This window comes from Dendrobates tinctorius, unplaced genomic scaffold (genome assembly GCF_039654945.1).
Source record: "Dendrobates tinctorius isolate UK_male_01 unplaced genomic scaffold, ASM3965494v1 ptg000254l, whole genome shotgun sequence".
Lineage (NCBI taxonomy): Eukaryota > Metazoa > Chordata > Amphibia > Anura > Dendrobatidae > Dendrobates > Dendrobates tinctorius.
The window spans coordinates 4793646-4817346 of NW_027361921.1; the positions used below are offsets into that span (position 1 = coordinate 4793646).

General features: G+C 37.6%; 8 non-coding genes across 8 annotated transcripts; 3 read left to right on the forward strand and 5 right to left on the reverse strand.

Annotated features, from left to right (window-relative positions):
• Nucleotides 1–1674: 1674 nt before the first annotated feature.
• TRNAT-AGU (transfer RNA threonine (anticodon AGU)) lies at nucleotides 1675–1748 on the reverse strand. Its single transcript has one exon. It is a non-coding gene; the product is annotated as a tRNA-Thr (tRNA).
• A 1697-nt stretch (nucleotides 1749–3445) lies between these two features.
• TRNAT-AGU (transfer RNA threonine (anticodon AGU)) lies at nucleotides 3446–3519 on the reverse strand. The gene has a single exon. It is a non-coding gene; the product is annotated as a tRNA-Thr (tRNA).
• A 5235-nt stretch (nucleotides 3520–8754) lies between these two features.
• TRNAT-AGU (transfer RNA threonine (anticodon AGU)) lies at nucleotides 8755–8828 on the reverse strand. The gene has a single exon. It is a non-coding gene; the product is annotated as a tRNA-Thr (tRNA).
• Nucleotides 8829–12296: 3468 nt separating this feature from the next.
• On the reverse strand, nucleotides 12297–12370 carry TRNAT-AGU (transfer RNA threonine (anticodon AGU)). Its single transcript has one exon. It is a non-coding gene; the product is annotated as a tRNA-Thr (tRNA).
• Nucleotides 12371–12926: 556 nt separating this feature from the next.
• TRNAI-GAU (transfer RNA isoleucine (anticodon GAU)) lies at nucleotides 12927–13008 on the forward strand. Its single transcript has one exon. It is a non-coding gene; the product is annotated as a tRNA-Ile (tRNA).
• Nucleotides 13009–14067: 1059 nt separating this feature from the next.
• Nucleotides 14068–14141, reverse strand: TRNAT-AGU (transfer RNA threonine (anticodon AGU)). Its single transcript has one exon. It is a non-coding gene; the product is annotated as a tRNA-Thr (tRNA).
• Nucleotides 14142–14697: 556 nt separating this feature from the next.
• On the forward strand, nucleotides 14698–14779 carry TRNAI-GAU (transfer RNA isoleucine (anticodon GAU)). Its single transcript has one exon. It is a non-coding gene; the product is annotated as a tRNA-Ile (tRNA).
• Nucleotides 14780–18221: 3442 nt separating this feature from the next.
• On the forward strand, nucleotides 18222–18303 carry TRNAS-GCU (transfer RNA serine (anticodon GCU)). The gene has a single exon. It is a non-coding gene; the product is annotated as a tRNA-Ser (tRNA).
• The last annotated feature ends 5398 nt before the right edge of the window (nucleotides 18304–23701 follow it).

Genomic DNA, 23701 nt, shown 5'->3' on the forward strand with positions numbered 1-23701 from the left:
TAACACTTAAGAAGCCAAGTAAATTTTGAAGAGCATTCATTTAAAAGACTGACAAATTTACAGAAGCTGTATCGAGGACAAAGGCTTTGAAGTTTTGCAATTGAATGAGCCATCTTTTAGCACAGCTGAAATTTGGGACTTGTTTTGCTTCCAAGTTATGACACAGAATAGACAGATTGAAGAAATGCCATGGCAAAACCAAAAGGAGGAAAAATTATGACTAATTGATATTAAAAACCTCAGCACTGGTTCATTTCTGATAGAGTTTTCCCCAAGCTAACTTCAAACAACAGGCACTGTAGTTGACGAGATAAGGCAACTCTGACAAAAGCCAACATACAATCTTCAGTGAAAAAACACTGACTGGTAAAAACCCTCTCAACATCTTCCCACCTAAACGCACAGGTGCTATGTAGACGAGGTGGCCGAGTGGTTAAGGAGATGGACTGCTAATCCATTGTGCTCTGCATGCATGGGTTCGAATCCCATCCTCGTCGGATTAATCTGATTCTTCTTTCGTGTTGAATGGTTTGGTTTTCATTTTTAACCCAAGCGGTGGACACTTCAAGCATGAAAGTTTACAATACGCCTGTGCTGCTATCAAACTTTGCAGAGTCAGATCTGTAAATCCACTGGTTTTAATTTGTAAAGCTTGATGCCATCCTATATTCTGTAAAGAAAATTATATCCTCTAATTCCTTTTAAAGTGTTTCAACAGCAGAGAATTTTTTTTCTCAATTGCACTATATTAGGGCTATGGGAAATTAATATTTGATGACAAGCAAGAGTAAAAGTCCTCTTTTTGGGGTAAAAACCCACAAAATGAGATGAAGAATAGAAAGCACTGCTGACATTCAAAATCAAGATTTTCCTTTTACTAAATAGGCTCTTTGAACAACTAAGCCAAAGGACAAACAGGTGCGAAACATTAAAAAGCCTGCTTAGAGAGTTAAACAGCCCTAAACTGAGATAAAGAAGGAAAAGGACTGCTGGCATTCAAATTCAAGATTTTCCATTTACTAAATAGGCTCTTTGACCAACTAAGACAAAGGACAAACAGGTGTGATACATTAGAAAGCCTGCTTAGAGAGTTAAACAGCCCTAAACTGAGATAAAGAAGGAAGAGGACTGCTGGCATTCAAATTCAAGATTTTCTGTTTACTAAACAGGCTCTTTGACCAACTATGACAAAGGACAAACAGGTGTGATACTTTAGAAAGCCTGCTTAGAGAGTTAAGAAGCCCCAAACTGACATAAAGAAAGAATAGCACTGCTGGCATTCAAATTCAAGATTTTCTGTTTACTAAATAGGCTCTTTGACCAACTAAGACAAAGGACAAACAGGTGTGATACATTAGAAAGCCTGCTTAGAGAGTTAAACAGCCCTAAACTGAGATAAAGAAGGAAGAGGACTGCTGGCATTCAAATTGCTCTTTGACCAACTAAGCCAAAGGACATAAAGGTGAGATACATTGGATAAACGGATTAGAGATGCATAGAAAGGAGGCATTTCAAAACTAAATCAACTGGTTTTACATTGTCATGCTTGAAGCCATCTTTCTTCCTTTATATCTCTTAGATAGAAGAGATTTTTAATCTCACAATTGCACTATCAGTCGCAAGTGAAACACCTATTTTTAAGATAGGATGCTTCTTTGTGAGGAGATGAAAACAAGGCACTGCTGAGATTCGAACTCAGGATCTCCTGTTTACTAGACAGGCGCTTTAACCAACTAAGCCACAGCACCAGAAAATGGCATGCTTTTGAAATCCAAGGAAGATTGAAGCACCAATCGAACATTCAACTGGTTAGCGCAGCAAAACAATATTGAGCTTGAGTTCCATTCCACATAGAGCAGAAACATGGAATAAGATTTCAATCTCAGTCATAACACTTAAGAAGCCAAGTAAATTTTGAAGAGCATTCATTTAAAAGACTGACAAATTTACAGAAGCTGTATCGAGGACAAAGGCTTTGAAGTTTTGCAATTGAATGAGCCATCTTTTAGCACAGCTGAAATTTGGGACTTGTTTTGCTTCCAAGTTATGACACAGAATAGACAGATTGAAGAAATGCCATGGCAAAACCAAAAAGAGGAAAAATTATGACTAATTGATATTAAAAACCTCAGCACTGGTTCATTTCTGATAGAGTTTTCCCCAAGCTAACTTCAAACAACAGGCACTGTAGTTGATGAGATAAGGCAACTCTGACAAAAGCCAACATACAATCTTCAGTGAAAAAACACTGACTGGTAAAAACCCTCTCAACATCTTCCCACCTAAACGCACAGGCGCTATGTAGACGAGGTGGACGAGTGGTTAAGGCGATGGACTGCTAATCCATTGTGCTCTGCATGCATGGGTTCGAATCCCATCCTCGTCGCATTGATCTGCTTCTTCTTTCGTGTTGAATGGTTTGGTTTTCATTTTTAACCCAAGCGGTGGACACTTCAAGCATGAAAGTTTACAATACTCCTGTGCTGCTATCAAACTTTGCAGAGTCAGATCTGTAAATCCACTGGTTTTAATTTGTAAAGCTTGATGCCATCCTATATTCTGTAAAGAAAATTATATCCTCTAATTCCTTTTAAAGTGTTTCAACAGCAGAGAATTTTTTTTCTCAATTGCACTATATTAGGGCTATGGGAAATTAATATTTGATGACAAGCAAGAGTAAAAGTCCTCTTTTTGGGGTAAAAACCCACAAAATGAGATGAAGAATAGAAAGCACTGCTGACATTCAAAATCAAGATTTTCCTTTTACTAAATAGGCTCTTTGAACAACTAAGCCAAAGGACAAACAGGTGCGAAACATTAAAAAGCCTGCTTAGAGAGTTAAACAGCCCTAAACTGAGATAAAGAAGGAAAAGGACTGCTGGCATTCAAATTCAAGATTTTCCATTTACTAAATAGGCTCTTTGACCAACTAAGACAAAGGACAAACAGGTGTGATACATTAGAAAGCCTGCTTAGAGAGTTAAACAGCCCTAAACTGAGATAAAGAAGGAAGAGGACTGCTGGCATTCAAATTCAAGATTTTCTGTTTACTAAACAGGCTCTTTGACCAACTATGACAAAGGACAAACATGTGTGATACTTTAGAAAGCCTGCTTAGAGAGTTAAGAAGCCCCAAACTGACATAAAGAAAGAATAGCACTGCTGGCATTCAAATTCAAGATTTTCTGTTTACTAAACAGGCTCTTTGACCAACTAAGCCAAAGGACATAAAGGTGAGATACATTGGATAAACGGATTAGAGATGCATAGAAAGGAGGCATTTCAAAACTAAATCAACTGGTTTTACATTGTCATGCTTGAAGCCATCTTTCTTCCTTTATATCTCTTAGATAGAAGAGATTTTTAATCTCACAATTGCACTATCAGTCGCAAGTGAAACACCTATTTTTAAGATAGGATGCTTCTTTGTGAGGAGATGAAAACAAGGCACTGCTGAGATTCGAACTCAGGATCTCCTGTTTACTAGACAGGCGCTTTAACCAACTAAGCCACAGCACCAGAAAATGGCATGCATTTGAAATCCAAGGAAGATTGAAGCACCAATCGAACATTCAACTGGTTAGCGCAGCAAAACAATATTGAGCTTGAGTTCCATTCCACATAGAGCAGAAACATGGAATAAGATTTAAATCTCAGTCATAACACTTAAGAAGCCAAGTAAATTTTGAAGAGCATTCATTTAAAAGACTGACAAATTTACAGAAGCTGTATCGAGGACAAAGGCTTTGAAGTTTTGCAATTGAATGAGCCATCTTTTAGCACAGCTGAAATTTGGGACTTGTTTTGCTTCCAAGTTATGACACAGAATAGACAGATTGAAGAAATGCCATGGCAAAACCAAAAGGAGGAAAAATTATGACTAATTGATATTAAAAACCTCAGCACTGGTTCATTTCTGATAGAGTTTTCCCCAAGCTAACTTCAAACAACAGGCACTGTAGTTGACGAGATAAGGCAACTCTGACAAAAGCCAACATACAATCTTCAGTGAAAAAACACTGACTGGTAAAAACCCTTTCAACATCTTCCCACCTAAACGCACAGGTGCTATGTAGACGAGGTGGCCGAGTGGTTAAGGAGATGGACTGCTAATCCATTGTGCTCTGCATGCATGGGTTCGAATCCCATCCTCGTCGGATTAATCTGCTTCTTCTTTCGTTTTGAATGGTTTGGTTTTCATTTTTAACCCAAGCGGTGGACACTTCAAGCATGAAAGTTTACAATACTCCTGTGCTGCTATCAAACTTTGCACAGTCAGATCTGTAAATCCACTGGTTTTAATTTGTAAAGCTTGATGCCATCCTATATTCTGTAAAGAAAATTATATCCTCTAATTCCTTTTAAAGTGTTTCAACAGCAGAGAATTTTTTTTCTCAATTGCACTATATTAGGGCTATGGGAAATTAATATTTGATGACAAGCAAGAGTAAAAGTCCTCTTTTTGGGGTAAAAACCCACAAAATGAGATGAAAAATAGAAAGCACTGCTGACATTCAAAATCAAGATTTTCCTTTTACTAAATAGGCTCTTTGACCAACTAAGCCAAAGGACAAACAGGTGAAAAACATTAAAAAAGCCTGCTTAGAGAGTTAAACAGCCCTAAACTGAGATAAAGAAGGAAAAGGACTGCTGGCATTCAAATTCAAGATTTTCCATTTACTAAATAGGCTCTTTGACAAACTAAGACAAAGGACAAACAGGTGTGATACATTAGAAAGCCTGCTTAGAGAGTTAAACAGCCCTAAACTGAGATAAAGAAGGAAGAGGACTGCTGGCATTCAAATTCAAGATTTTCTGTTTACTAAACAGGCTCTTTGACCAACTATGACAAAGGACAAACAGGTGTGATGCATTAGAAAGCCTGCTTAGAGAGTTAAGAAGCCCCAAACTGACATAAAGAAAGAATAGCACTGCTGGCATTCAAATTCAAGATTTTCTGTTTACTAAACAGGCTCTTTGACCAACTAAGACAAAGGACATAAAGGTGAGATACATTGGATAAACGGATTAGAGATGCATAGAAAGGAGGCATTTCAAAACTAAATCAACTGGTTTTACATTGTCATGCTTGAAGCCATCTTTCTTCCTTTATATCTCATAGATAGAAGAGATTTTTAATCTCACAATTGCACTATCAGTCGCAAGTGAAACACCTATTTTTAAGATAGGAAGCTTCTTTGTAAGGAGATGAAAACAAGGCTCTGCTGAGATTAGAACTCAGGATCTCCTGTTTACTAGACAGGAACTTTAACCAACTAAGCCACAGCACCAGAAAATGGCATGCATTTGAAATCCAAGGAAGATTGAAGCACCAATCGAACATTCAACTGGTTAGCGCAGCAAAACAATATTGAGCTTGAGTTCCATTTCACGTAGAGCAGAAACATGGAATAAGATTTCAATCTCAGTCATAACACTTAAGAAGCCAAGTAAATTTTGAAGAGCATTCATTTAAAAGACTGACAAATTTACAGAAGCTGTATCGAGGACAAAGACTTTGAAGTTTTGCAATTGAATGAGCCATCTTTTAGCACAGCTGAAATTTGGGACTTGTTTTGCTTCCAAGTTATGACACAGAATAGACAGATTGAAGAAATGCCATGGCAAAACCAAAAGGAGGAAAAATTATGACTAATTGATATTAAAAACCTCAGCACTGGTTCATTTCTGATAGAGTTTTCCCCAAGCTAACTTCAAACAACAGGCACTGTAGTTGACGAGATAAGGCAACTCTGACAAAAGCCAACATACAATCTTCAGTGAAAAAACACTGACTGGTAAAAACCCTCTCAACATCTTCCCACCTAAACGCACGCGCTCTATGTAGAAAAGGTGGCCGAGTGGTTAAGGTGATGGACTGCTAATCCATTGTGCTCTGCATGCATGGGTTCGAATCCCATCCTCGTCAGATTAATCTGCTTCTTCTTTTGTTTTGAATGGTTTGGTTTTCATTTTTAACCCAAGCGGTGGACACTTCAAGCATGAAAGTTTACAATACTCCTGTGCTGCTATCAAACTTTGCAGAGTCAGATCTGTAAATCCACTGGTTTTAATTTGTAAAGCTTGATGCCATCCTATATTCTGTAAAGAAAATTATATCCTCTAATTCCTTTTAAAGTGTTTCAACAGCAGAGAATTTTTTTTCTCAATTGCACTATATTAGGGCTATGGGAAATTAATATTTGATGACAAGCAAGAGTAAAAGTCCTCTTTTTGGGGTAAAAACCCACAAAATGAGATGAAGAATAGAAAGCACTGCTGACATTCAAAATCAAGATTTTCCTTTTACTAAATAGGCTCTTTGACCAACTAAGCCAAAGGACAAACAGGTGCGAAACATTAAAAAGCCTGCTTAGAGAGTTAAACAGCCCTAAACTGAGATAAAGAAGGAAAAGGACTGCTGGCATTCAAATTCAAGATTTTCCATTTACTAAATAGGCTCTTTGACAAACTAAGACAAAGGACAAACAGGTGTGATACATTAGAAAGCCTGCTTAGAGAGTTAAACAGCCCTAAACTGAGATAAAGAAGGAAGAGGACTGCTGGCATTCAAATTCAAGATTTTCTGTTTACTAAACAGGCTCTTTGACCAACTATGACAAAGGACAAACAGGTGTGATACATTAGCAAGCCTGCTTAGAGAGTTAAGAAGCCCCAAACTGACATAAAGAAAGAATAGCACTGCTGGCATTCAAATTCAAGATTTTCTGTTTACTAAACAGGCTCTTTGACCAACTAAGACAAAGGACATAAAGGTGAGATACATTGGATAAACGGATTAGAGATGCATAGAAAGGAGGCATTTCAAAACTAAATCAACTGGTTTTACATTGTCATGCTTGAAGCCATCTTTCTTCCTTTATATCTCTTAGATAGAAGAGATTTTTAATCTCACAATTGCACTATCAGTTGCAAGTGAAACACCTATTTTTAAGATAGGATGCTTCTTTGTGAGGAGATGAAAACAAGGCACTGCTGAGATTCGAACTCAGGATCTCCTGTTTACTAGACAGGCGCTTTAACCAACTAAGCCACCAGAAAATGGCATGCATTTGAAATCCAAGGAAGATTGAAGCACCAATCGAACATTCAACTGGTTAGCGCAGCAAAACAATATTGAGCTTGAGTTCCATTCCACATAGAGCAGAAACATGGAATAAGATTTCAATCTCAGTCATAACACTTAAGAAGCCAAGTAAATTTTGAAGAGCATTCATTTAAAAGACTGACAAATTTACAGAAGCTGTATCAAGGACAAAGGCTTTGAAGTTTTGCAATTGAATGAGCCATCTTTTAGCACAGCTGAAATTTGGGACTTGTTTTGCTTCCAAGTTATGACACAGAATAGACAGATTGAAGAAATGCCATGGCAAAACCAAAAGGAGGAAAAATTATGACTAATTGATATTAAAAACCTCAGCACTGGTTCATTTCTGATAGAGTTTTCCCCAAGCTAACTTCAAACAACAGGCACTGTAGTTGACGAGATAAGGCAACTCTGACAAAAGCCAACATACAATCTTCAGTGAAAAAACACTGACTGGTAAAAACCCTCTCAACATCTTCCCACCTAAACGCACAGGCGCTATGTAGACGAGGTGGACGAGTGGTTAAGGCGATGGACTGCTAATCCATTGTGCTCTGCATGCATGGGTTCGAATCCCATCCTCGTCGCATTAATCTGCTTCTTCTTTCGTGTTGAATGGTTTGGTTTTCATTTTTTACCCAAGCGGTGGACACTTCAAGCATGAAAGTTTACAATACTCCTGTGCTGCTATCAAACTTTGCAGAGTCAGATCTGTAAATCCACTGGTTTTAATTTGTAAAGCTTGATGCCATCCTATATTCTGTAAAGAAAATTATATCCTCTAATTCCTTTTAAAGTGTTTCAACAGCAGAGAATTTTTTTTCTCAATTGCACTATATTAGGGCTATGGGAAATTAATATTTGATGACAAGCAAGAGTAAAAGTCCTCTTTTTGGGGTAAAAACCCACAAAATGAGATGAAGAATAGAAAGCACTGCTGACATTCAAAATCAAGATTTTCCTTTTACTAAATAGGCTCTTTGAACAACTAAGCCAAAGGACAAACAGGTGCGAAACATTAAAAAGCCTGCTTAGAGAGTTAAACAGCCCTAAACTGAGATAAAGAAGGAAAAGGACTGCTGGCATTCAAATTCAAGATTTTCCATTTACTAAATAGGCTCTTTGACCAACTAAGACAAAGGACAAACAGGTGTGATACATTAGAAAGCCTGCTTAGAGAGTTAAACAGCCCTAAACTGAGATAAAGAAGGAAGAGGACTGCTGGCATTCAAATTCAAGATTTTCTGTTTACTAAACAGGCTCTTTGACCAACTATGACAAAGGACAAACAGGTGTGATACTTTAGAAAGCCTGCTTAGAGAGTTAAGAAGCCCCAAACTGACATAAAGAAAGAATAGCACTGCTGGCATTCAAATTCAAGATTTTCTGTTTACTAAACAGGCTCTTTGACCAACTAAGCCAAAGGACATAAAGGTGAGATACATTGGATAAACGGATTAGAGATGCATAGAAAGGAGGCATTTCAAAACTAAATCAACTGGTTTTACATTGTCATGCTTGAAGCCATCTTTCTTCCTTTATATCTCTTAGATAGAAGAGATTTTTAATCTCACAATTGCACTATCAGTTGCAAGTGAAACACCTATTTTTAAGATAGGATGCTTCTTTGTGAGGAGATGAAAACAAGGCACTGCTGAGATTCGAACTCAGGATCTCCTGTTTACTAGACAGGCGCTTTAACCAACTAAGCCACAGCACCAGAAAATGGCATGCATTTGAAATCCAAGGAAGATTGAAGCACCAATCGAACATTCAACTGGTTAGCGCAGCAAAACAATATTGAGCTTGAGTTCCATTTCACGTAGAGCAGAAACATGGAATAAGATTTCAATCTCAGTCATAACACTTAAGAAGCCAAGTAAATTTTGAAGAGCATTCATTTAAAAGACTGACAAATTTACAGAAGCTGTATCAAGGACAAAGACTTTGAAGTTTTGCAATTGAATGAGCCATCTTTTAGCACAGCTGAAATTTGGGACTTGTTTTGCTTCCAAGTTATGACACAGAATAGACAGATTGAAGAAATGCCATGGCAAAACCAAAAGGAGGAAAAATTATGACTAATTGATATTAAAAACCTCAGCACTGGTTCATTTCTGATAGAGTTTTCCCCAAGCTAACTTCAAACAACAGGCACTGTAGTTGACGAGATAAGGCAACTCTGACAAAAGCCAACATACAATCTTCAGTGAAAAAACACTGACTGGTAAAAACCCTCTCAACATCTTCCCACCTAAACGCACGCGCTCTATGTAGAAAAGGTGGCCGAGTGGTTAAGGTGATGGACTGCTAATCCATTGTGCTCTGCATGCATGGGTTCGAATCCCATCCTCGTCGGATTAATCTGCTTCTTCTTTTGTTTTGAATGGTTTGGTTTTCATTTTTAACCCAAGCGGTGGACACTTCAAGCATGAAAGTTTACAATACTCCTGTGCTGCTATCAAACTTTGCAGAGTCAGATCTGTAAATCCACTGGTTTTAATTTGTAAAGCTTGATGCCATCCTATATTCTGTAAAGAAAATTATATCCTCTAATTCCTTTTAAAGTGTTTCAACAGCAGAGAATTTTTTTTCTCAATTGCACTATATTAGGGCTATGGGAAATTAATATTTGATGACAAGCAAGAGTAAAAGTCCTCTTTTTGGGGTAAAAACCCACAAAATGAGATGAAGAATAGAAAGCACTGCTGACATTCAAAATCAAGATTTTCCTTTTACTAAATAGGCTCTTTGACCAACTAAGCCAAAGGACAAACAGGTGCGAAACATTAAAAAGCCTGCTTAGAGAGTTAAACAGCCCTAAACTGAGATAAAGAAGGAAAAGGACTGCTGGCATTCAAATTCAAGATTTTCCATTTACTAAATAGGCTCTTTGACAAACTAAGACAAAGGACAAACAGGTGTGATACATTAGAAAGCCTGCTTAGAGAGTTAAACAGCCCTAAACTGAGATAAAGAAGGAAGAGGACTGCTGGCATTCAAATTCAAGATTTTCTGTTTACTAAACAGGCTCTTTGACCAACTATGACAAAGGACAAACAGGTGTGATACATTAGCAAGCCTGCTTAGAGAGTTAAGAAGCCCCAAACTGACATAAAGAAAGAATAGCACTGCTGGCATTCAAATTCAAGATTTTCTGTTTACTAAACAGGCTCTTTGACCAACTAAGACAAAGGACATAAAGGTGAGATACATTGGATAAACGGATTAGAGATGCATAGAAAGGAGGCATTTCAAAACTAAATCAACTGGTTTTACATTGTCATGCTTGAAGCCATCTTTCTTCCTTTATATCTCTTAGATAGAAGAGATTTTTAATCTCACAATTGCACTATCAGTTGCAAGTGAAACACCTATTTTTAAGATAGGATGCTTCTTTGTGAGGAGATGAAAACAAGGCACTGTTGAGATTCGAACTCAGGATCTCCTGTTTACTAGACAGGCGCTTTAACCAACTAAGCCACAGCACCAGAAAATGGCATGCATTTGAAATCCAAGGAAGATTGAAGCACCAATCGAACATTCAACTGGTTAGCGCAGCAAAACAATATTGAGCTTGAGTTCCATTCCACATAGAGCAGAAACATGGAATAAGATTTCAATCTCAGTCATAACACTTAAGAAGCCAAGTAAATTTTGAAGAGCATTCATTTAAAAGACTGACAAATTTACAGAAGCTGTATCAAGGACAAAGGCTTTGAAGTTTTGCAATTGAATGAGCCATCTTTTAGCACAGCTGAAATTTGGGACTTGTTTTGCTTCCAAGTTATGACACAGAATAGACAGATTGAAGAAATGCCATGGCAAAACCAAAAGGAGGAAAAATTATGACTAACTGATATTAAAAACCTCAGCACTGGTTCATTTCTGATAGAGTTTTCCCCAAGCTAACTTCAAACAACAGGCACTGTAGTTGACGAGATAAGGCAACTCTGACAAAAGCCAACATACAATCTTCAGTGAAAAAACACTGACTGGTAAAAACCCTCTCAACATCTTCCCACCTAAACGCACAGGCGCTATGTAGACGAGGTGGACGAGTGGTTAAGGCGATGGACTGCTAATCCATTGTGCTCTGCATGCATGGGTTCGAATCCCATCCTCGTCGCATTAATCTGCTTCTTCTTTCGTGTTGAATGGTTTGGTTTTCATTTTTTACCCAAGCGGTGGACACTTCAAGCATGAAAGTTTACAATACTCCTGTGCTGCTATCAAACTTTGCAGAGTCAGATCTGTAAATCCACTGGTTTTAATTTGTAAAGCTTGATGCCATCCTATATTCTGTAAAGAAAATTATATCCTCTAATTCCTTTTAAAGTGTTTCAACAGCAGAGAATTTTTTTTCTCAATTGCACTATATTAGGGCTATGGGAAATTAATATTTGATGACAAGCAAGAGTAAAAGTCCTCTTTTTGGGGTAAAAACCCACAAAATGAGATGAAGAATAGAAAGCACTGCTGACATTCAAAATCAAGATTTTCCTTTTACTAAATAGGCTCTTTGAACAACTAAGCCAAAGGACAAACAGGTGCGAAACATTAAAAAGCCTGCTTAGAGAGTTAAACAGCCCTAAACTGAGATAAAGAAGGAAAAGGACTGCTGGCATTCAAATTCAAGATTTTCCATTTACTAAATAGGCTCTTTGACCAACTAAGACAAAGGACAAACAGGTGTGATACATTAGAAAGCCTGCTTAGAGAGTTAAACAGCCCTAAACTGAGATAAAGAAGGAAGAGGACTGCTGGCATTCAAATTCAAGATTTTCTGTTTACTAAACAGGCTCTTTGACCAACTATGACAAAGGACAAACAGGTGTGATACTTTAGAAAGCCTGCTTAGAGAGTTAAGAAGCCCCAAACTGACATAAAGAAAGAATAGCACTGCTGGCATTCAAATTCAAGATTTTCTGTTTACTAAACAGGCTCTTTGACCAACTAAGCCAAAGGACATAAAGGTGAGATACATTGGATAAACGGATTAGAGATGCATAGAAAGGAGGCATTTCAAAACTAAATCAACTGGTTTTACATTGTCATGCTTGAAGCCATCTTTCTTCCTTTATATCTCTTAGATAGAAGAGATTTTTAATCTCACAATTGCACTATCAGTCGCAAGTGAAACACCTATTTTTAAGATAGGATGCTTCTTTGTGAGGAGATGAAAACAAGGCACTGCTGAGATTCGAACTCAGGATCTCCTGTTTACTAGACAGGCGCTTTAACCAACTAAGCCACAGCACCAGAAAATGGCATGCATTTGAAATCCAAGGAAGATTGAAGCACCAATCGAACATTCAACTGGTTAGCGCAGCAAAACAATATTGAGCTTGAGTTCCATTCCACATAGAGCAGAAACATGGAATAAGATTTCAATCTCAGTCATAACACTTAAGAAGCCAAGTAAATTTTGAAGAGCATTCATTTAAAAGACTGACAAATTTACAGAAGCTGTATCGAGGACAAAGGCTTTGAAGTTTTGCAATTGAATGAGCCATCTTTTAGCACAGCTGAAATTTGGGACTTGTTTTGCTTCCAAGTTATGACACAGAATAGACAGATTGAAGAAATGCCATGGCAAAACCAAAAGGAGGAAAAATTATGACTAATTGATATTAAAAACCTCAGCACTGGTTCATTTCTGATAGAGTTTTCCCCAAGCTAACTTCAAACAACAGGCACTGTAGTTGACGAGATAAGGCAACTCTGACAAAAGCCAACATACAATCTTCAGTGAAAAAACACTGACTGGTAAAAACCCTCTCAACATCTTCCCACCTAAACGCACAGGTGCTATGTAGACGAGGTGGCAGAGTGGTTAAGGCGATGGACTGATAATCCATTGTGCTCTGCATGCATGGGTTCGAATCCCATCCTCGTCCCATTAATCTGCTTCTTCTTTCGTGTTGAATGGTTTGGTTTTCATTTTTAACCCAAGCGGTGGACACTTCAAGCATGAAAGTTTACAATACTCCTGTGCTGCTATCAAACTTTGCAGAGTCAGATCTGTAAATCCACTGGTTTTAATTTGTAAAGCTTGATGCCATCCTATATTCTGTAAAGAAAATTATATCCTCTAATTCCTTTTAAAGTGTTTCAACAGCAGAGAATTTTTTTTCTCAATTGCACTATATTAGGGCTATGGGAAATTAATATTTGATGACAAGCAAGAGTAAAAGTCCTCTTTTTGGGGTAAAAACCCACAAAATGAGATGAAGAATAGAAAGCACTGCTGACATTCAAAATCAAGATTTTCCTTTTACTAAATAGGCTCTTTGAACAACTAAGCCAAAGGACAAACAGGTGCGAAACATTAAAAAGCCTGCTTAGAGAGTTAAACAGCCCTAAACTGAGATAAAGAAGGAAAAGGACTGCTGGCATTCAAATTCAAGATTTTCCATTTACTAAATAGGCTCTTTGACCAACTAAGACAAAGGACAAACAGGTGTGATACATTAGAAAGCCTGCTTAGAGAGTTAAACAGCCCTAAACTGAGATAAAGAAGGAAGAGGACTGCTGGCATTCAAATTCAAGATTTTCTGTTTACTAAACAGGCTCTTTGACCAACTATGACAAAGGACAAACAGGTGTGATACTTTAGAAAGCCTGCTTAGAGAGTTAAGAAGCCCCAAACTGACATAAAGAAAGAATAGCACTGCTGGCATTCAAATTCAAGATTTTCTGTTTACTAAACAGGCTCTTTGACCAACTAAGCCAAAGGACATAAAGGTGAGATACATTGGATAAACGGATTAGAGATGCATAGAAAGGAGGCATTTCAAAACTAAATCAACTGGTTTTACATTGTCATGCTTGAAGCCATCTTTCTTCCTTTATATCTCTTAGATAGAAGAGATTTTTAATCTCACAATTGCACTATCAGTCGCAAGTGAAACACCTATTTTTAAGATAGGATGCTTCTTTGTGAGGAGATGAAAACAAGGCACTGCTGAGATTCGAACTCAGGATCTCCTGTTTACTAGACAGGCGCTTTAACCAACTAAGCCACAGCACCAGAAAATGGCATGCATTTGAAATCCAAGGAAGATTGAAGCACCAATCGAACATTCAACTGGTTAGCGCAGCAAAACAATATTGAGCTTGAGTTCCATTCCACATAGAGCAGAAACATGGAATAAGATTTCAATCTCAGTCATAACACTTAAGAAGCCAAGTAAATTTTGAAGAGCATTCATTTAAAAGACTGACAAATTTACAGAAGCTGTATCGAGGACAAAGGCTTTGAAGTTTTGCAATTGAATGAGCCATCTTTTAGCACAGCTGAAATTTGGGACTTGTTTTGCTTCCAAGTTATGACACAGAATAGACAGATTGAAGAAATGCCATGGCAAAACCAAAAGGAGGAAAAATTATGACTAATTGATATTAAAAACCTCAGCACTGGTTCATTTCTGATAGAGTTTTCCCCAAGCTAACTTCAAACAACAGGCACTGTAGTTGACGAGATAAGGCAACTCTGACAAAAGCCAACATACAATCTTCAGTGAAAAAACACTGACTGGTAAAAACCCTCTCAACATCTTCCCACCTAAACGCACAGGTGCTATGTAGACGAGGTGGCAGAGTGGTTAAGGCGATGGACTGATAATCCATTGTGCTCTGCATGCATGGGTTCGAATCCCATCCTCGTCGGATTAATCTGCTTCTTCTTTTGTTTTGAATGGTTTGGTTTTCATTTTTAACCCAAGCGGTGGACACTTCAAGCATGAAAGTTTACAATACTCCTGTGCTGCTATCAAACTTTGCAGAGTCAGATCTGTAAATCCACTGGTTTTAATTTGTAAAGCTTGATGCCATCCTATATTCTGTAAAGAAAATTATATCCTCTAATTCCTTTTAAAGTGTTTCAACAGCAGAGAATTTTTTTTCTCAATTGCACTATATTAGGGCTATGGGAAATTAATATTTGATGACAAGCAAGAGTAAAAGTCCTCTTTTTGGGGTAAAAACCCACAAAATGAGATGAAGAATAGAAAGCACTGCTGACATTCAAAATCAAGATTTTCCTTTTACTAAATAGGCTCTTTGACCAACTAAGCCAAAGGACAAACAGGTGCGAAACATTAAAAAGCCTGCTTAGAGAGTTAAACAGCCCTAAACTGAGATAAAGAAGGAAAAGGACTGCTGGCATTCAAATTCAAGATTTTCCATTTACTAAATAGGCTCTTTGACAAACTAAGACAAAGGACAAACAGGTGTGATACATTAGAAAGCCTGCTTAGAGAGTTAAACAGCCCTAAACTGAGATAAAGAAGGAAGAGGACTGCTGGCATTCAAATTCAAGATTTTCTGTTTACTAAACAGGCTCTTTGACCAACTATGACAAAGGACAAACAGGTGTGATACATTAGCAAGCCTGCTTAGAGAGTTAAGAAGCCCCAAACTGACATAAAGAAAGAATAGCACTGCTGGCATTCAAATTCAAGATTTTCTGTTTACTAAACAGGCTCTTTGACCAACTAAGACAAAGGACATAAAGGTGAGATACATTGGATAAACGGATTAGAGATGCATAGAAAGGAGGCATTTCAAAACTAAATCAACTGGTTTTACATTGTCATGCTTGAAGCCATCTTTCTTCCTTTATATCTCTTAGATAGAAGAGATTTTTAATCTCACAATTGCACTATCAGTTGCAAGTGAAACACCTATTTTTAAGATAGGATGCTTCTTTGTGAGGAGATGAAAACAAGGCACTGCTGAGATTCGAACTCAGGATCTCCTGTTTACTAGACAGGCGCTTTAACCAACTAAGCCACCAGAAAATGGCATGCATTTGAAATCCAAGGAAGATTGAAGCACCAATCGAACATTCAACTGGTTAGCGCAGCAAAACAATATTGAGCTTGAGTTCCATTCCACATAGAGCAGAAACATGGAATAAGATTTCAATCTCAGTCATAACACTTAAGAAGCCAAGTAAATTTTGAAGAGCATTCATTTAAAAGACTGACAAATTTACAGAAGCTGTATCAAGGACAAAGGCTTTGAAGTTTTGCAATTGAATGAGCCATCTTTTAGCACAGCTGAAATTTGGGACTTGTTTTGCTTCCAAGTTATGACACAGAATAGACAGATTGAAGAAATGCCATGGCAAAACAAAAAGGAGGAAAAATTATGACTAATTGATATTAAAAACCTCAGCACTGGTTCATTTCTGATAGAGTTTTCCCCAAGCTAACTTCAAACAACAGGCACTGTAGTTGACGAGATAAGGCAACTCTGACAAAAGCCAACATACAATCTTCAGTGAAAAAACACTGACTGGTAAAAACCCTCTCAACATCTTCCCACCTAAACGCACGCGCTCTATGTAGAAAAGGTGGCCGAGTGGTTAAGAAGTTGGAGTGCTAATCCATTGTGCTCTGCATGCATGGGTTCGAATCCCATCCTCGTCGGATTAATCTGCCTCTTCTTTCGCATTGAATGGTTTGGTTTCCATTTTTAACCCAAGCGGTGGACACTTCAAGCATGAAAGTTTACAATACTCCTGTGCTGCTATCAAACTTTGCAGAGTCAGATGTGTAAATCCACTGGTTTTAATTTGTAAAGCTTGATGCTATCCTATATTCTGTAAAGAAAATTATGTCCTCTAATTCCTTTTAAAGTGTTTCAACAGCAGAGATTTTTTTTTCTCAATTGCACTATATTAGGGCTGTGGGAAATTAATATTTGATGACAAACAAGAGTAAAAGTCCTCTTTTTGGGGTAAAAACCCACAAAATGAGATGAAGAATAGAAAGCACTGCTGACATTCAAAATCAAGATTTTCCATTTACTAAATAGGCTCTTTGACCAACTAAGCCAAAGGACAAACAGGTGCGAAACATTAAAAAGCCTGCTTAGAGAGTTAAACAGCCCTAAACTGAGATAAAGAAGAAAAAAGGACTGCTGGCATTCAAACTCAAGATTTTCCATTTACTAAATAGGCTCTTTGACCAACTAAGCCAAAGGACAAACAGGTGCGAAACATTAGAAAGCCTGCTTAGAGATTTAAACAGCCCTAAACTGAGATAAAGAAGGAAAAGGACTGCTGGCATTCAAATTCAAGATTTTCTGTTTACTAAACAGGCTCTTTGACCAACTAAGACAAACAGGTGTGATACATTAGAAAGCCTGCTTAGAGAGATAAGAAGCCCCAAACTGACATAAAGAAAGAATAGCACTGCTGGCATTCAAATTCAAGATTTTCTGTTTACTAAACAGGCTCTTTGACCAACTAAGCCAAAGGACATAAAGGTGAGATACATTGGATAAACGGATTAGAGATGCATAGAAAAGAGGCATTTCAAAACTAAATCAACTGGTTTTACTTTGTCATGCTTGAAGCCATCTTTCTTCCTTTAAATCTCTTAGATAGAAGAGATATTTAATCTCACAATTGCACTATCAGTCGCAAGTGAAACACCTATTTTTAAGATAGGAAGCTTCTTTGTGAGGAGATGAAAACAAGGCACTGCTGAGATTCAAACTCAGGATCTCCTGGCGCTTTAACCAAATAAGCCACAGCACCAGAAGATGGCATGCATTTGAAATCCAAGCAAGATTGAAGCACCAATCGAACATTCAACTGGTTAGTGCAGCAAAACAATATTGAGCTTGAGTTCCATTCCACGTAGAGCAGAAACATGGAATAAAATTTCAATCTCAGTCATACCACTTAAGAAGCCAAATAAATTTTGAAGAGCATTCATTTAAAAGACTGACAAATTTACAGAAGCTGTATCGAGGACAAAGGCTTTGAAGTTTTGCAATTGAATGAGCCATCTTTTAGCACAGCTGAAATTTGGGACTTGTTTTGCTTCCAAGTTATGACACAGAATAGACAGATTGAAGAAATGCCATTGCAAAACCAAAAGGAGGAAAAATTATGACTAATTGATATTAAAAACCTCAGCACTGGTTCATTTCTGTTAGAGTTTTCCCCAAGCTAACTTCAAACAACAGGCACTGTAGTTGACGAGATAAGGCAATTCTGACAAAAGCCAACATACAGTACAATCTTCAGTGAAAAAACACTGACTGGTAAAAACCCTCTCAACATCTTCTGACCTAAACGCACAGGGGCTATGTAGACGAGGTGGCCGAGTGGTTAAGGCGATGGACTGCTAATCCATTGTGCTCTGCATGCATGGGTTCGAATCCCATCCTCGTCGGATTAAGCTGCTTCTTCTTTCGTGTTGAATGGTTTGGTTTTCATTTTTAACCCAAGCGGTGGACAGTTCAAGCATGAAAGTTTACAATACTCCTGTGCTGCTATCAAACTTTGCAGAGTCAGATCTGTAAATCCACTGGTTTTAATTTGTAAATCTTGATGCCATCCTATATTCTGTAAAGAAAATTATATCCTCTAATTCCTTTTAAAGTGTTTCAACAGCAGAGAATTTTTTTTCTCAATTGCACTATATTAGGGCTGTGGGAAATTAATATTTGATGACAAACAAGAGTAAAAGTTCTCTTTTTGGGGTAAAAACCCACAAAATGAGATGAAGAATAGAAAGCAATGCTGACATTCAAAATCAAGATTTTCCATTTACTAAATAGGCTCTTTGACCAACTAAGCCAAAGGACAAACAGGTGTGAAACATTAAAAAGCCTGCTTAGAGAGTTAAACAGTCTTAAACTGAGATAAAGAAGGAAAAGGACTGCTGGCATTCAAATTCAAGATTTTCCATTTACTAAATAGGCTCTTTGACCAACTAAGACAAAGGACAAACAGGTGTGATACATTAGAAAGCCTGCTTAGAGAGTTAAACAGCCCTAAACTGAGATAAAGAAGGAAGAGGACTGCTGGCATTCAAATTCAAGATTTTCTGTTTACTAAACAGGCTCTTTGACCAACTAAGACAAAGGACAAACAGGTGTGATACATTAGAAAGCCTGCTTAGAGAGTTAAGAAGCCCCAAACTGACATAAAGAAAGAATAGCACTGCTGGCATTCAAATTCAAGATTTTCTGTTTACTAAACAGGCTCTTTGACCAACTAAGCCAAAGGACATAAAGGTGAGATACATTGGATAAACGGATTAGAGATGCATAGAAAGGAGGCATTTCAAAACTAAATCAACTGATTTTACATTGTCATGCTTGAAGCCATCTTTCTTCCTCTATATCTCTTAGATAGAAAAGATTTTTAATCTCACAATTGCACTATCACAGCACCAGAAGATGGCATGGATTTGAAATCCAAGGAAGATTGAAGCACCAATCGAACATTCAACTGGTTAGCGCAGCAAAACAACATTGAGCTTGAGTTCCATTCCACGTACAGCAGAAACATGGAAGAAGATTTCATTCTCAGTCATAACACTTAAGAAGCCAAGTAAATTTTGAAGAGCATTCATTTAAAAGACTGACAAATTTACAGAAGCTGTATTGAGGACAAAGGCTTTGAAGTTTTGCAATTGAATGATCCATCTTTTAGCACAGCTGAAATTTGGGACTTGTTTTGCTTCCAAGTTATGACACAGAATATACAGATTGAAGGAATGCCATGTCAAAACCAAAAGGAGGAAAAATTATGACTAATTGATATTAAAAACCTCAGCACTGGTTCATTTCTGATAGAGTTTTCCCCAAGCTAACTTCAAACAACAGGCACTGTAGGTGACGAGATAAGACAACTCTGACAAAAGCCAACATACAATCTTCAGTGAAAAAACACTGACTGGTAAAAACCCTCTCAACATCTTCCCACCTAAACGCATGGGAGCTATGTAGAAGAGGTGGCAGAGTGGTTAAGGCGATGGACTGCTAATCTATTGTGCTCTGCATGCATGGGTTTGAATCCCATCCTCGTCGGTTTAATCTGTCTCTTCTTTCGCATTGAATGGTTTGGTTTTCATTTTTAACCCAAGCGGTGGACACTTCAAGCATGAAAGTTTACAATACTCCTGTGCTGCTATCAAACTTTGCAGAGTCAGATGTGTAAATCCACTGGTTTTAATTTGTAAAGCTTGATGCCATCCTATATTCTGTAAAGAAAATTATGTCCTCTAATTCCTTTTAAAGTGTTTCAACAGCAGAGATTTTTTTTTCTCAATTGCACTATATTAGGGCTGTGGGAAATTAATATTTGATGACAAACAAGAGTAAAAGTCCTCCTTTTGGGGTAAAAACCCACAAAATGAGATGAAGAATAGAAAGCACTGCTGACATTCAAAATCAAGATTTTCCATTTACTAAATAGGCTCTTTGACCAACTAAGCCAAAGGACAAACAGGTGCGAAACATTAAAAAGCCTGCTTAGAGAGTTAAACAGCCCTAAACTGAGATAAAGAAGAAAAAAGGACTGCTGGCATTCAAACTCAAGATTTTCCATTTACTAAATAGGCTCTTTGACCAACTAAGCCAAAGGACAAACAGGTGCGAAACATTAGAAAGCCTGCTTAGAGATTTAAACAGCCCTAAACTGAGATAAAGAAGGAAAAGGACTGCTGGCATTCAAATTCAAGATTTTCTGTTTACTAAACAGGCTCTTTGACCAACTAAGACAAACAGGTGTGATACATTAGAAAGCCTGCTTAGAGAGATAAGAAGCCCCAAACTGACATAAAGAAAGAATAGCACTGCTGGCATTCAAATTCAAGATTTTCTGTTTACTAAACAGGCTCTTTGACCAACTAAGCCAAAGGACATAAAGGTGAGATACATTGGATAAACGGATTAGAGATGCATAGAAAAGAGGCATTTCAAAACTAAATCAACTGGTTTTACTTTGTCATGCTTGAAGCCATCTTTCTTCCTTTAAATCTCTTAGATAGAAGAGATATTTAATCTCACAATTGCACTATCAGTCGCAAGTGAAACACCTATTTTTAAGATAGGAAGCTTCTTTGTGAGGAGATGAAAACAAGGCACTGCTGAGATTCAAACTCAGGATCTCCTGGCGCTTTAACCAAATAAGCCACAGCACCAGAAGATGGCATGCATTTGAAATCCAAGGAAGATTGAAGCACCAATCGAACATTCAACTGGTTAGTGCAGCAAAACAATATTGAGCTTGAGTTCCATTCCACGTAGAGCAGAAACATGGAATAAAATTTCAATCTCAGTCATACCACTTAAGAAGCCAAATAAATTTTGAAGAGCATTCATTTAAAAGACTGACAAATTTACAGAAGCTGTATCGAGAACAAAGGCTTTGAAGTTTTGCAATTGAATGAGCCATCTTTTAGCACAGCTGAAATTTGGGACTTGTTTTGCTTCCAAGTTATGACACAGAATAGACAGATTGAAGAAATGTCATTGCAAAACCAAAAGGAGGAAAAATTATGACTAATTGATATTAAAAACCTCAGCACTGGTTCATTTCTGTTAGAGTTTTCCCCAAGCTAACTTCAAACAACAGGCACTGTAGTTGACGAGATAAGGCAATTCTGACAAAAGCCAACATACAGTACAATCTTCAGTGAAAAAACGCTGACTGGTAAAAACCCTCTCAACATCTTCTGACCTAAACGCACAGGGGCTATGTAGACGAGGTGGCCGAGTGGTTAAGGCGATGGACTGCTAATCCATTGTGCTCTGCATGCATGGGTTCGAATCCCATCCGCGTTGGATAAAGCTGCTTCTTCTTTCGTGTTGAATGGTTTGGTTTTCATTTTTAACCCAAGCGGTGGACAGTTCAAGCATGAAAGTTTACAATACTCCTGTGCTGCTATCAAACTTTGCAGAGTCAGATCTGTAAATCCACTGGTTTTAATTTGTAAAGCTTGATGCCATCCTATATTCTGTAAAGAAAATTATGTCCTCTAATTCCTTTTAAAGTGTTTCAACAGCAGAGATTTTTTTTTCTCAATTGCACTATATTAGGGCTGTGGGAAATTAATATTTGATGACAAACAAGAGTAAAAGTCCTCCTTTTGGGGTAAAAACCCACAAAATGAGATGAAGAATAGAAAGCACTGCTGACATTCAAAATCAAGATTTTCCATTTACTAAATAGGCTCTTTGACCAACTAAGCCAAAGGACAAACAGGTGCGAAACATTAAAAAGCCTGCTTAGAGAGTTAAACAGCCCTAAACTGAGATAAAGAAGAAAAAAGGACTGCTGGCATTCAAACTCAAGATTTTCCATTTACTAAATAGGCTCTTTGACCAACTAAGCCAAAGGACAAACAGGTGCGAAACATTAGAAAGCCTGCTTAGAGATTTAAACAGCCCTAAACAGAGATAAAGAAGGAAAAGGACTGCTGGCATTCAAATTCAAGATTTTCTGTTTACTAAACAGGCTCTTTGACCAACTAAGACAAACAGGTGTGATACATTAGAAAGCCTGCTTAGAGAGATAAGAAGCCCCAAACTGACATAAAGAAAGAATAGCACTGCTGGCATTCAAATTCAAGATTTTCTGTTTACTAAACAGGCTCTTTGACCAACTAAGCCAAAGGACATAAAGGTGAGATACATTGGATAAACGGATTAGAGATGCATAGAAAAGAGGCATTTCAAAACTAAATCAACTGGTTTTACTTTGTCATGCTTGAAGCCATCTTTCTTCCTTTAAATCTCTTAGATAGAAGAGATATTTAATCTCACAATTGCACTATCAGTCGCAAGTGAAACACCTATTTTTAAGATAGGAAGCTTCTTTGTGAGGAGATGAAAACAAGGCACTGCTGAGATTCAAACTCAGGATCTCCTGGCGCTTTAACCAAATAAGCCACAGCACCAGAAGATGGCATGCATTTGAAATCCAAGGAAGATTGAAGCACCAATCGAACATTCAACTGGTTAGTGCAGCAAAACAATATTGAGCTTGAGTTCCATTCCACGTAGAGCAGAAACATGGAATAAAATTTCAATCTCAGTCATACCACTTAAGAAGCCAAATAAATTTTGAAGAGCATTCATTTAAAAGACTGACAAATTTACAGAAGCTGTATCGAGGACAAAGGCTTTGAAGTTTTGCAATTGAATGAGCCATCTTTTAGCACAGCTGAAATTTGGGACTTGTTTTGCTTCCAAGTTATGACACAGAATAGACAGATTGAAGAAATGCCATTGCAAAACCAAAAGGAGGAAAAATTATGACTAATTGATATTAAAAACCTCAGCACTGGTTCATTTCTGTTAGAGTTTTCCCCAAGCTAACTTCAAACAACAGGCACTGTAGTTGACGAGATAAGGCAATTCTGACAAAAGCCAACATACAGTACAATCTTCAGTGAAAAAACGCTGACTGGTAAAAACCCTCTCAACATCTTCTGACCTAAACGCACAGGGGCTATGTAGAAGAGGTGGCCGAGTGGTTAAGGCGATGGACTGCTAATCCATTGTGCTCTGCATGCATGGGTTCGAATCCCATCCGCGTCGGATTAAGCTGCTTCTTCTTTCGTGTTGAATGGTTTGGTTTTCATTTTTAACCCAAGCGGTGGACAGTTCAAGCATGAAAGTTTACAATACTCCTGTGCTGCTATCAAACTTTGCAGAGTCAGATCTGTAAATCCACTGGTTTTAATTTGTAAAGCTTGATGCCATCCTATATTCTGTAAAGAAAATTATATCCTCTAATTCCTTTTAAAGTGTTTCAACAGCAGAGAATTTTTTTTC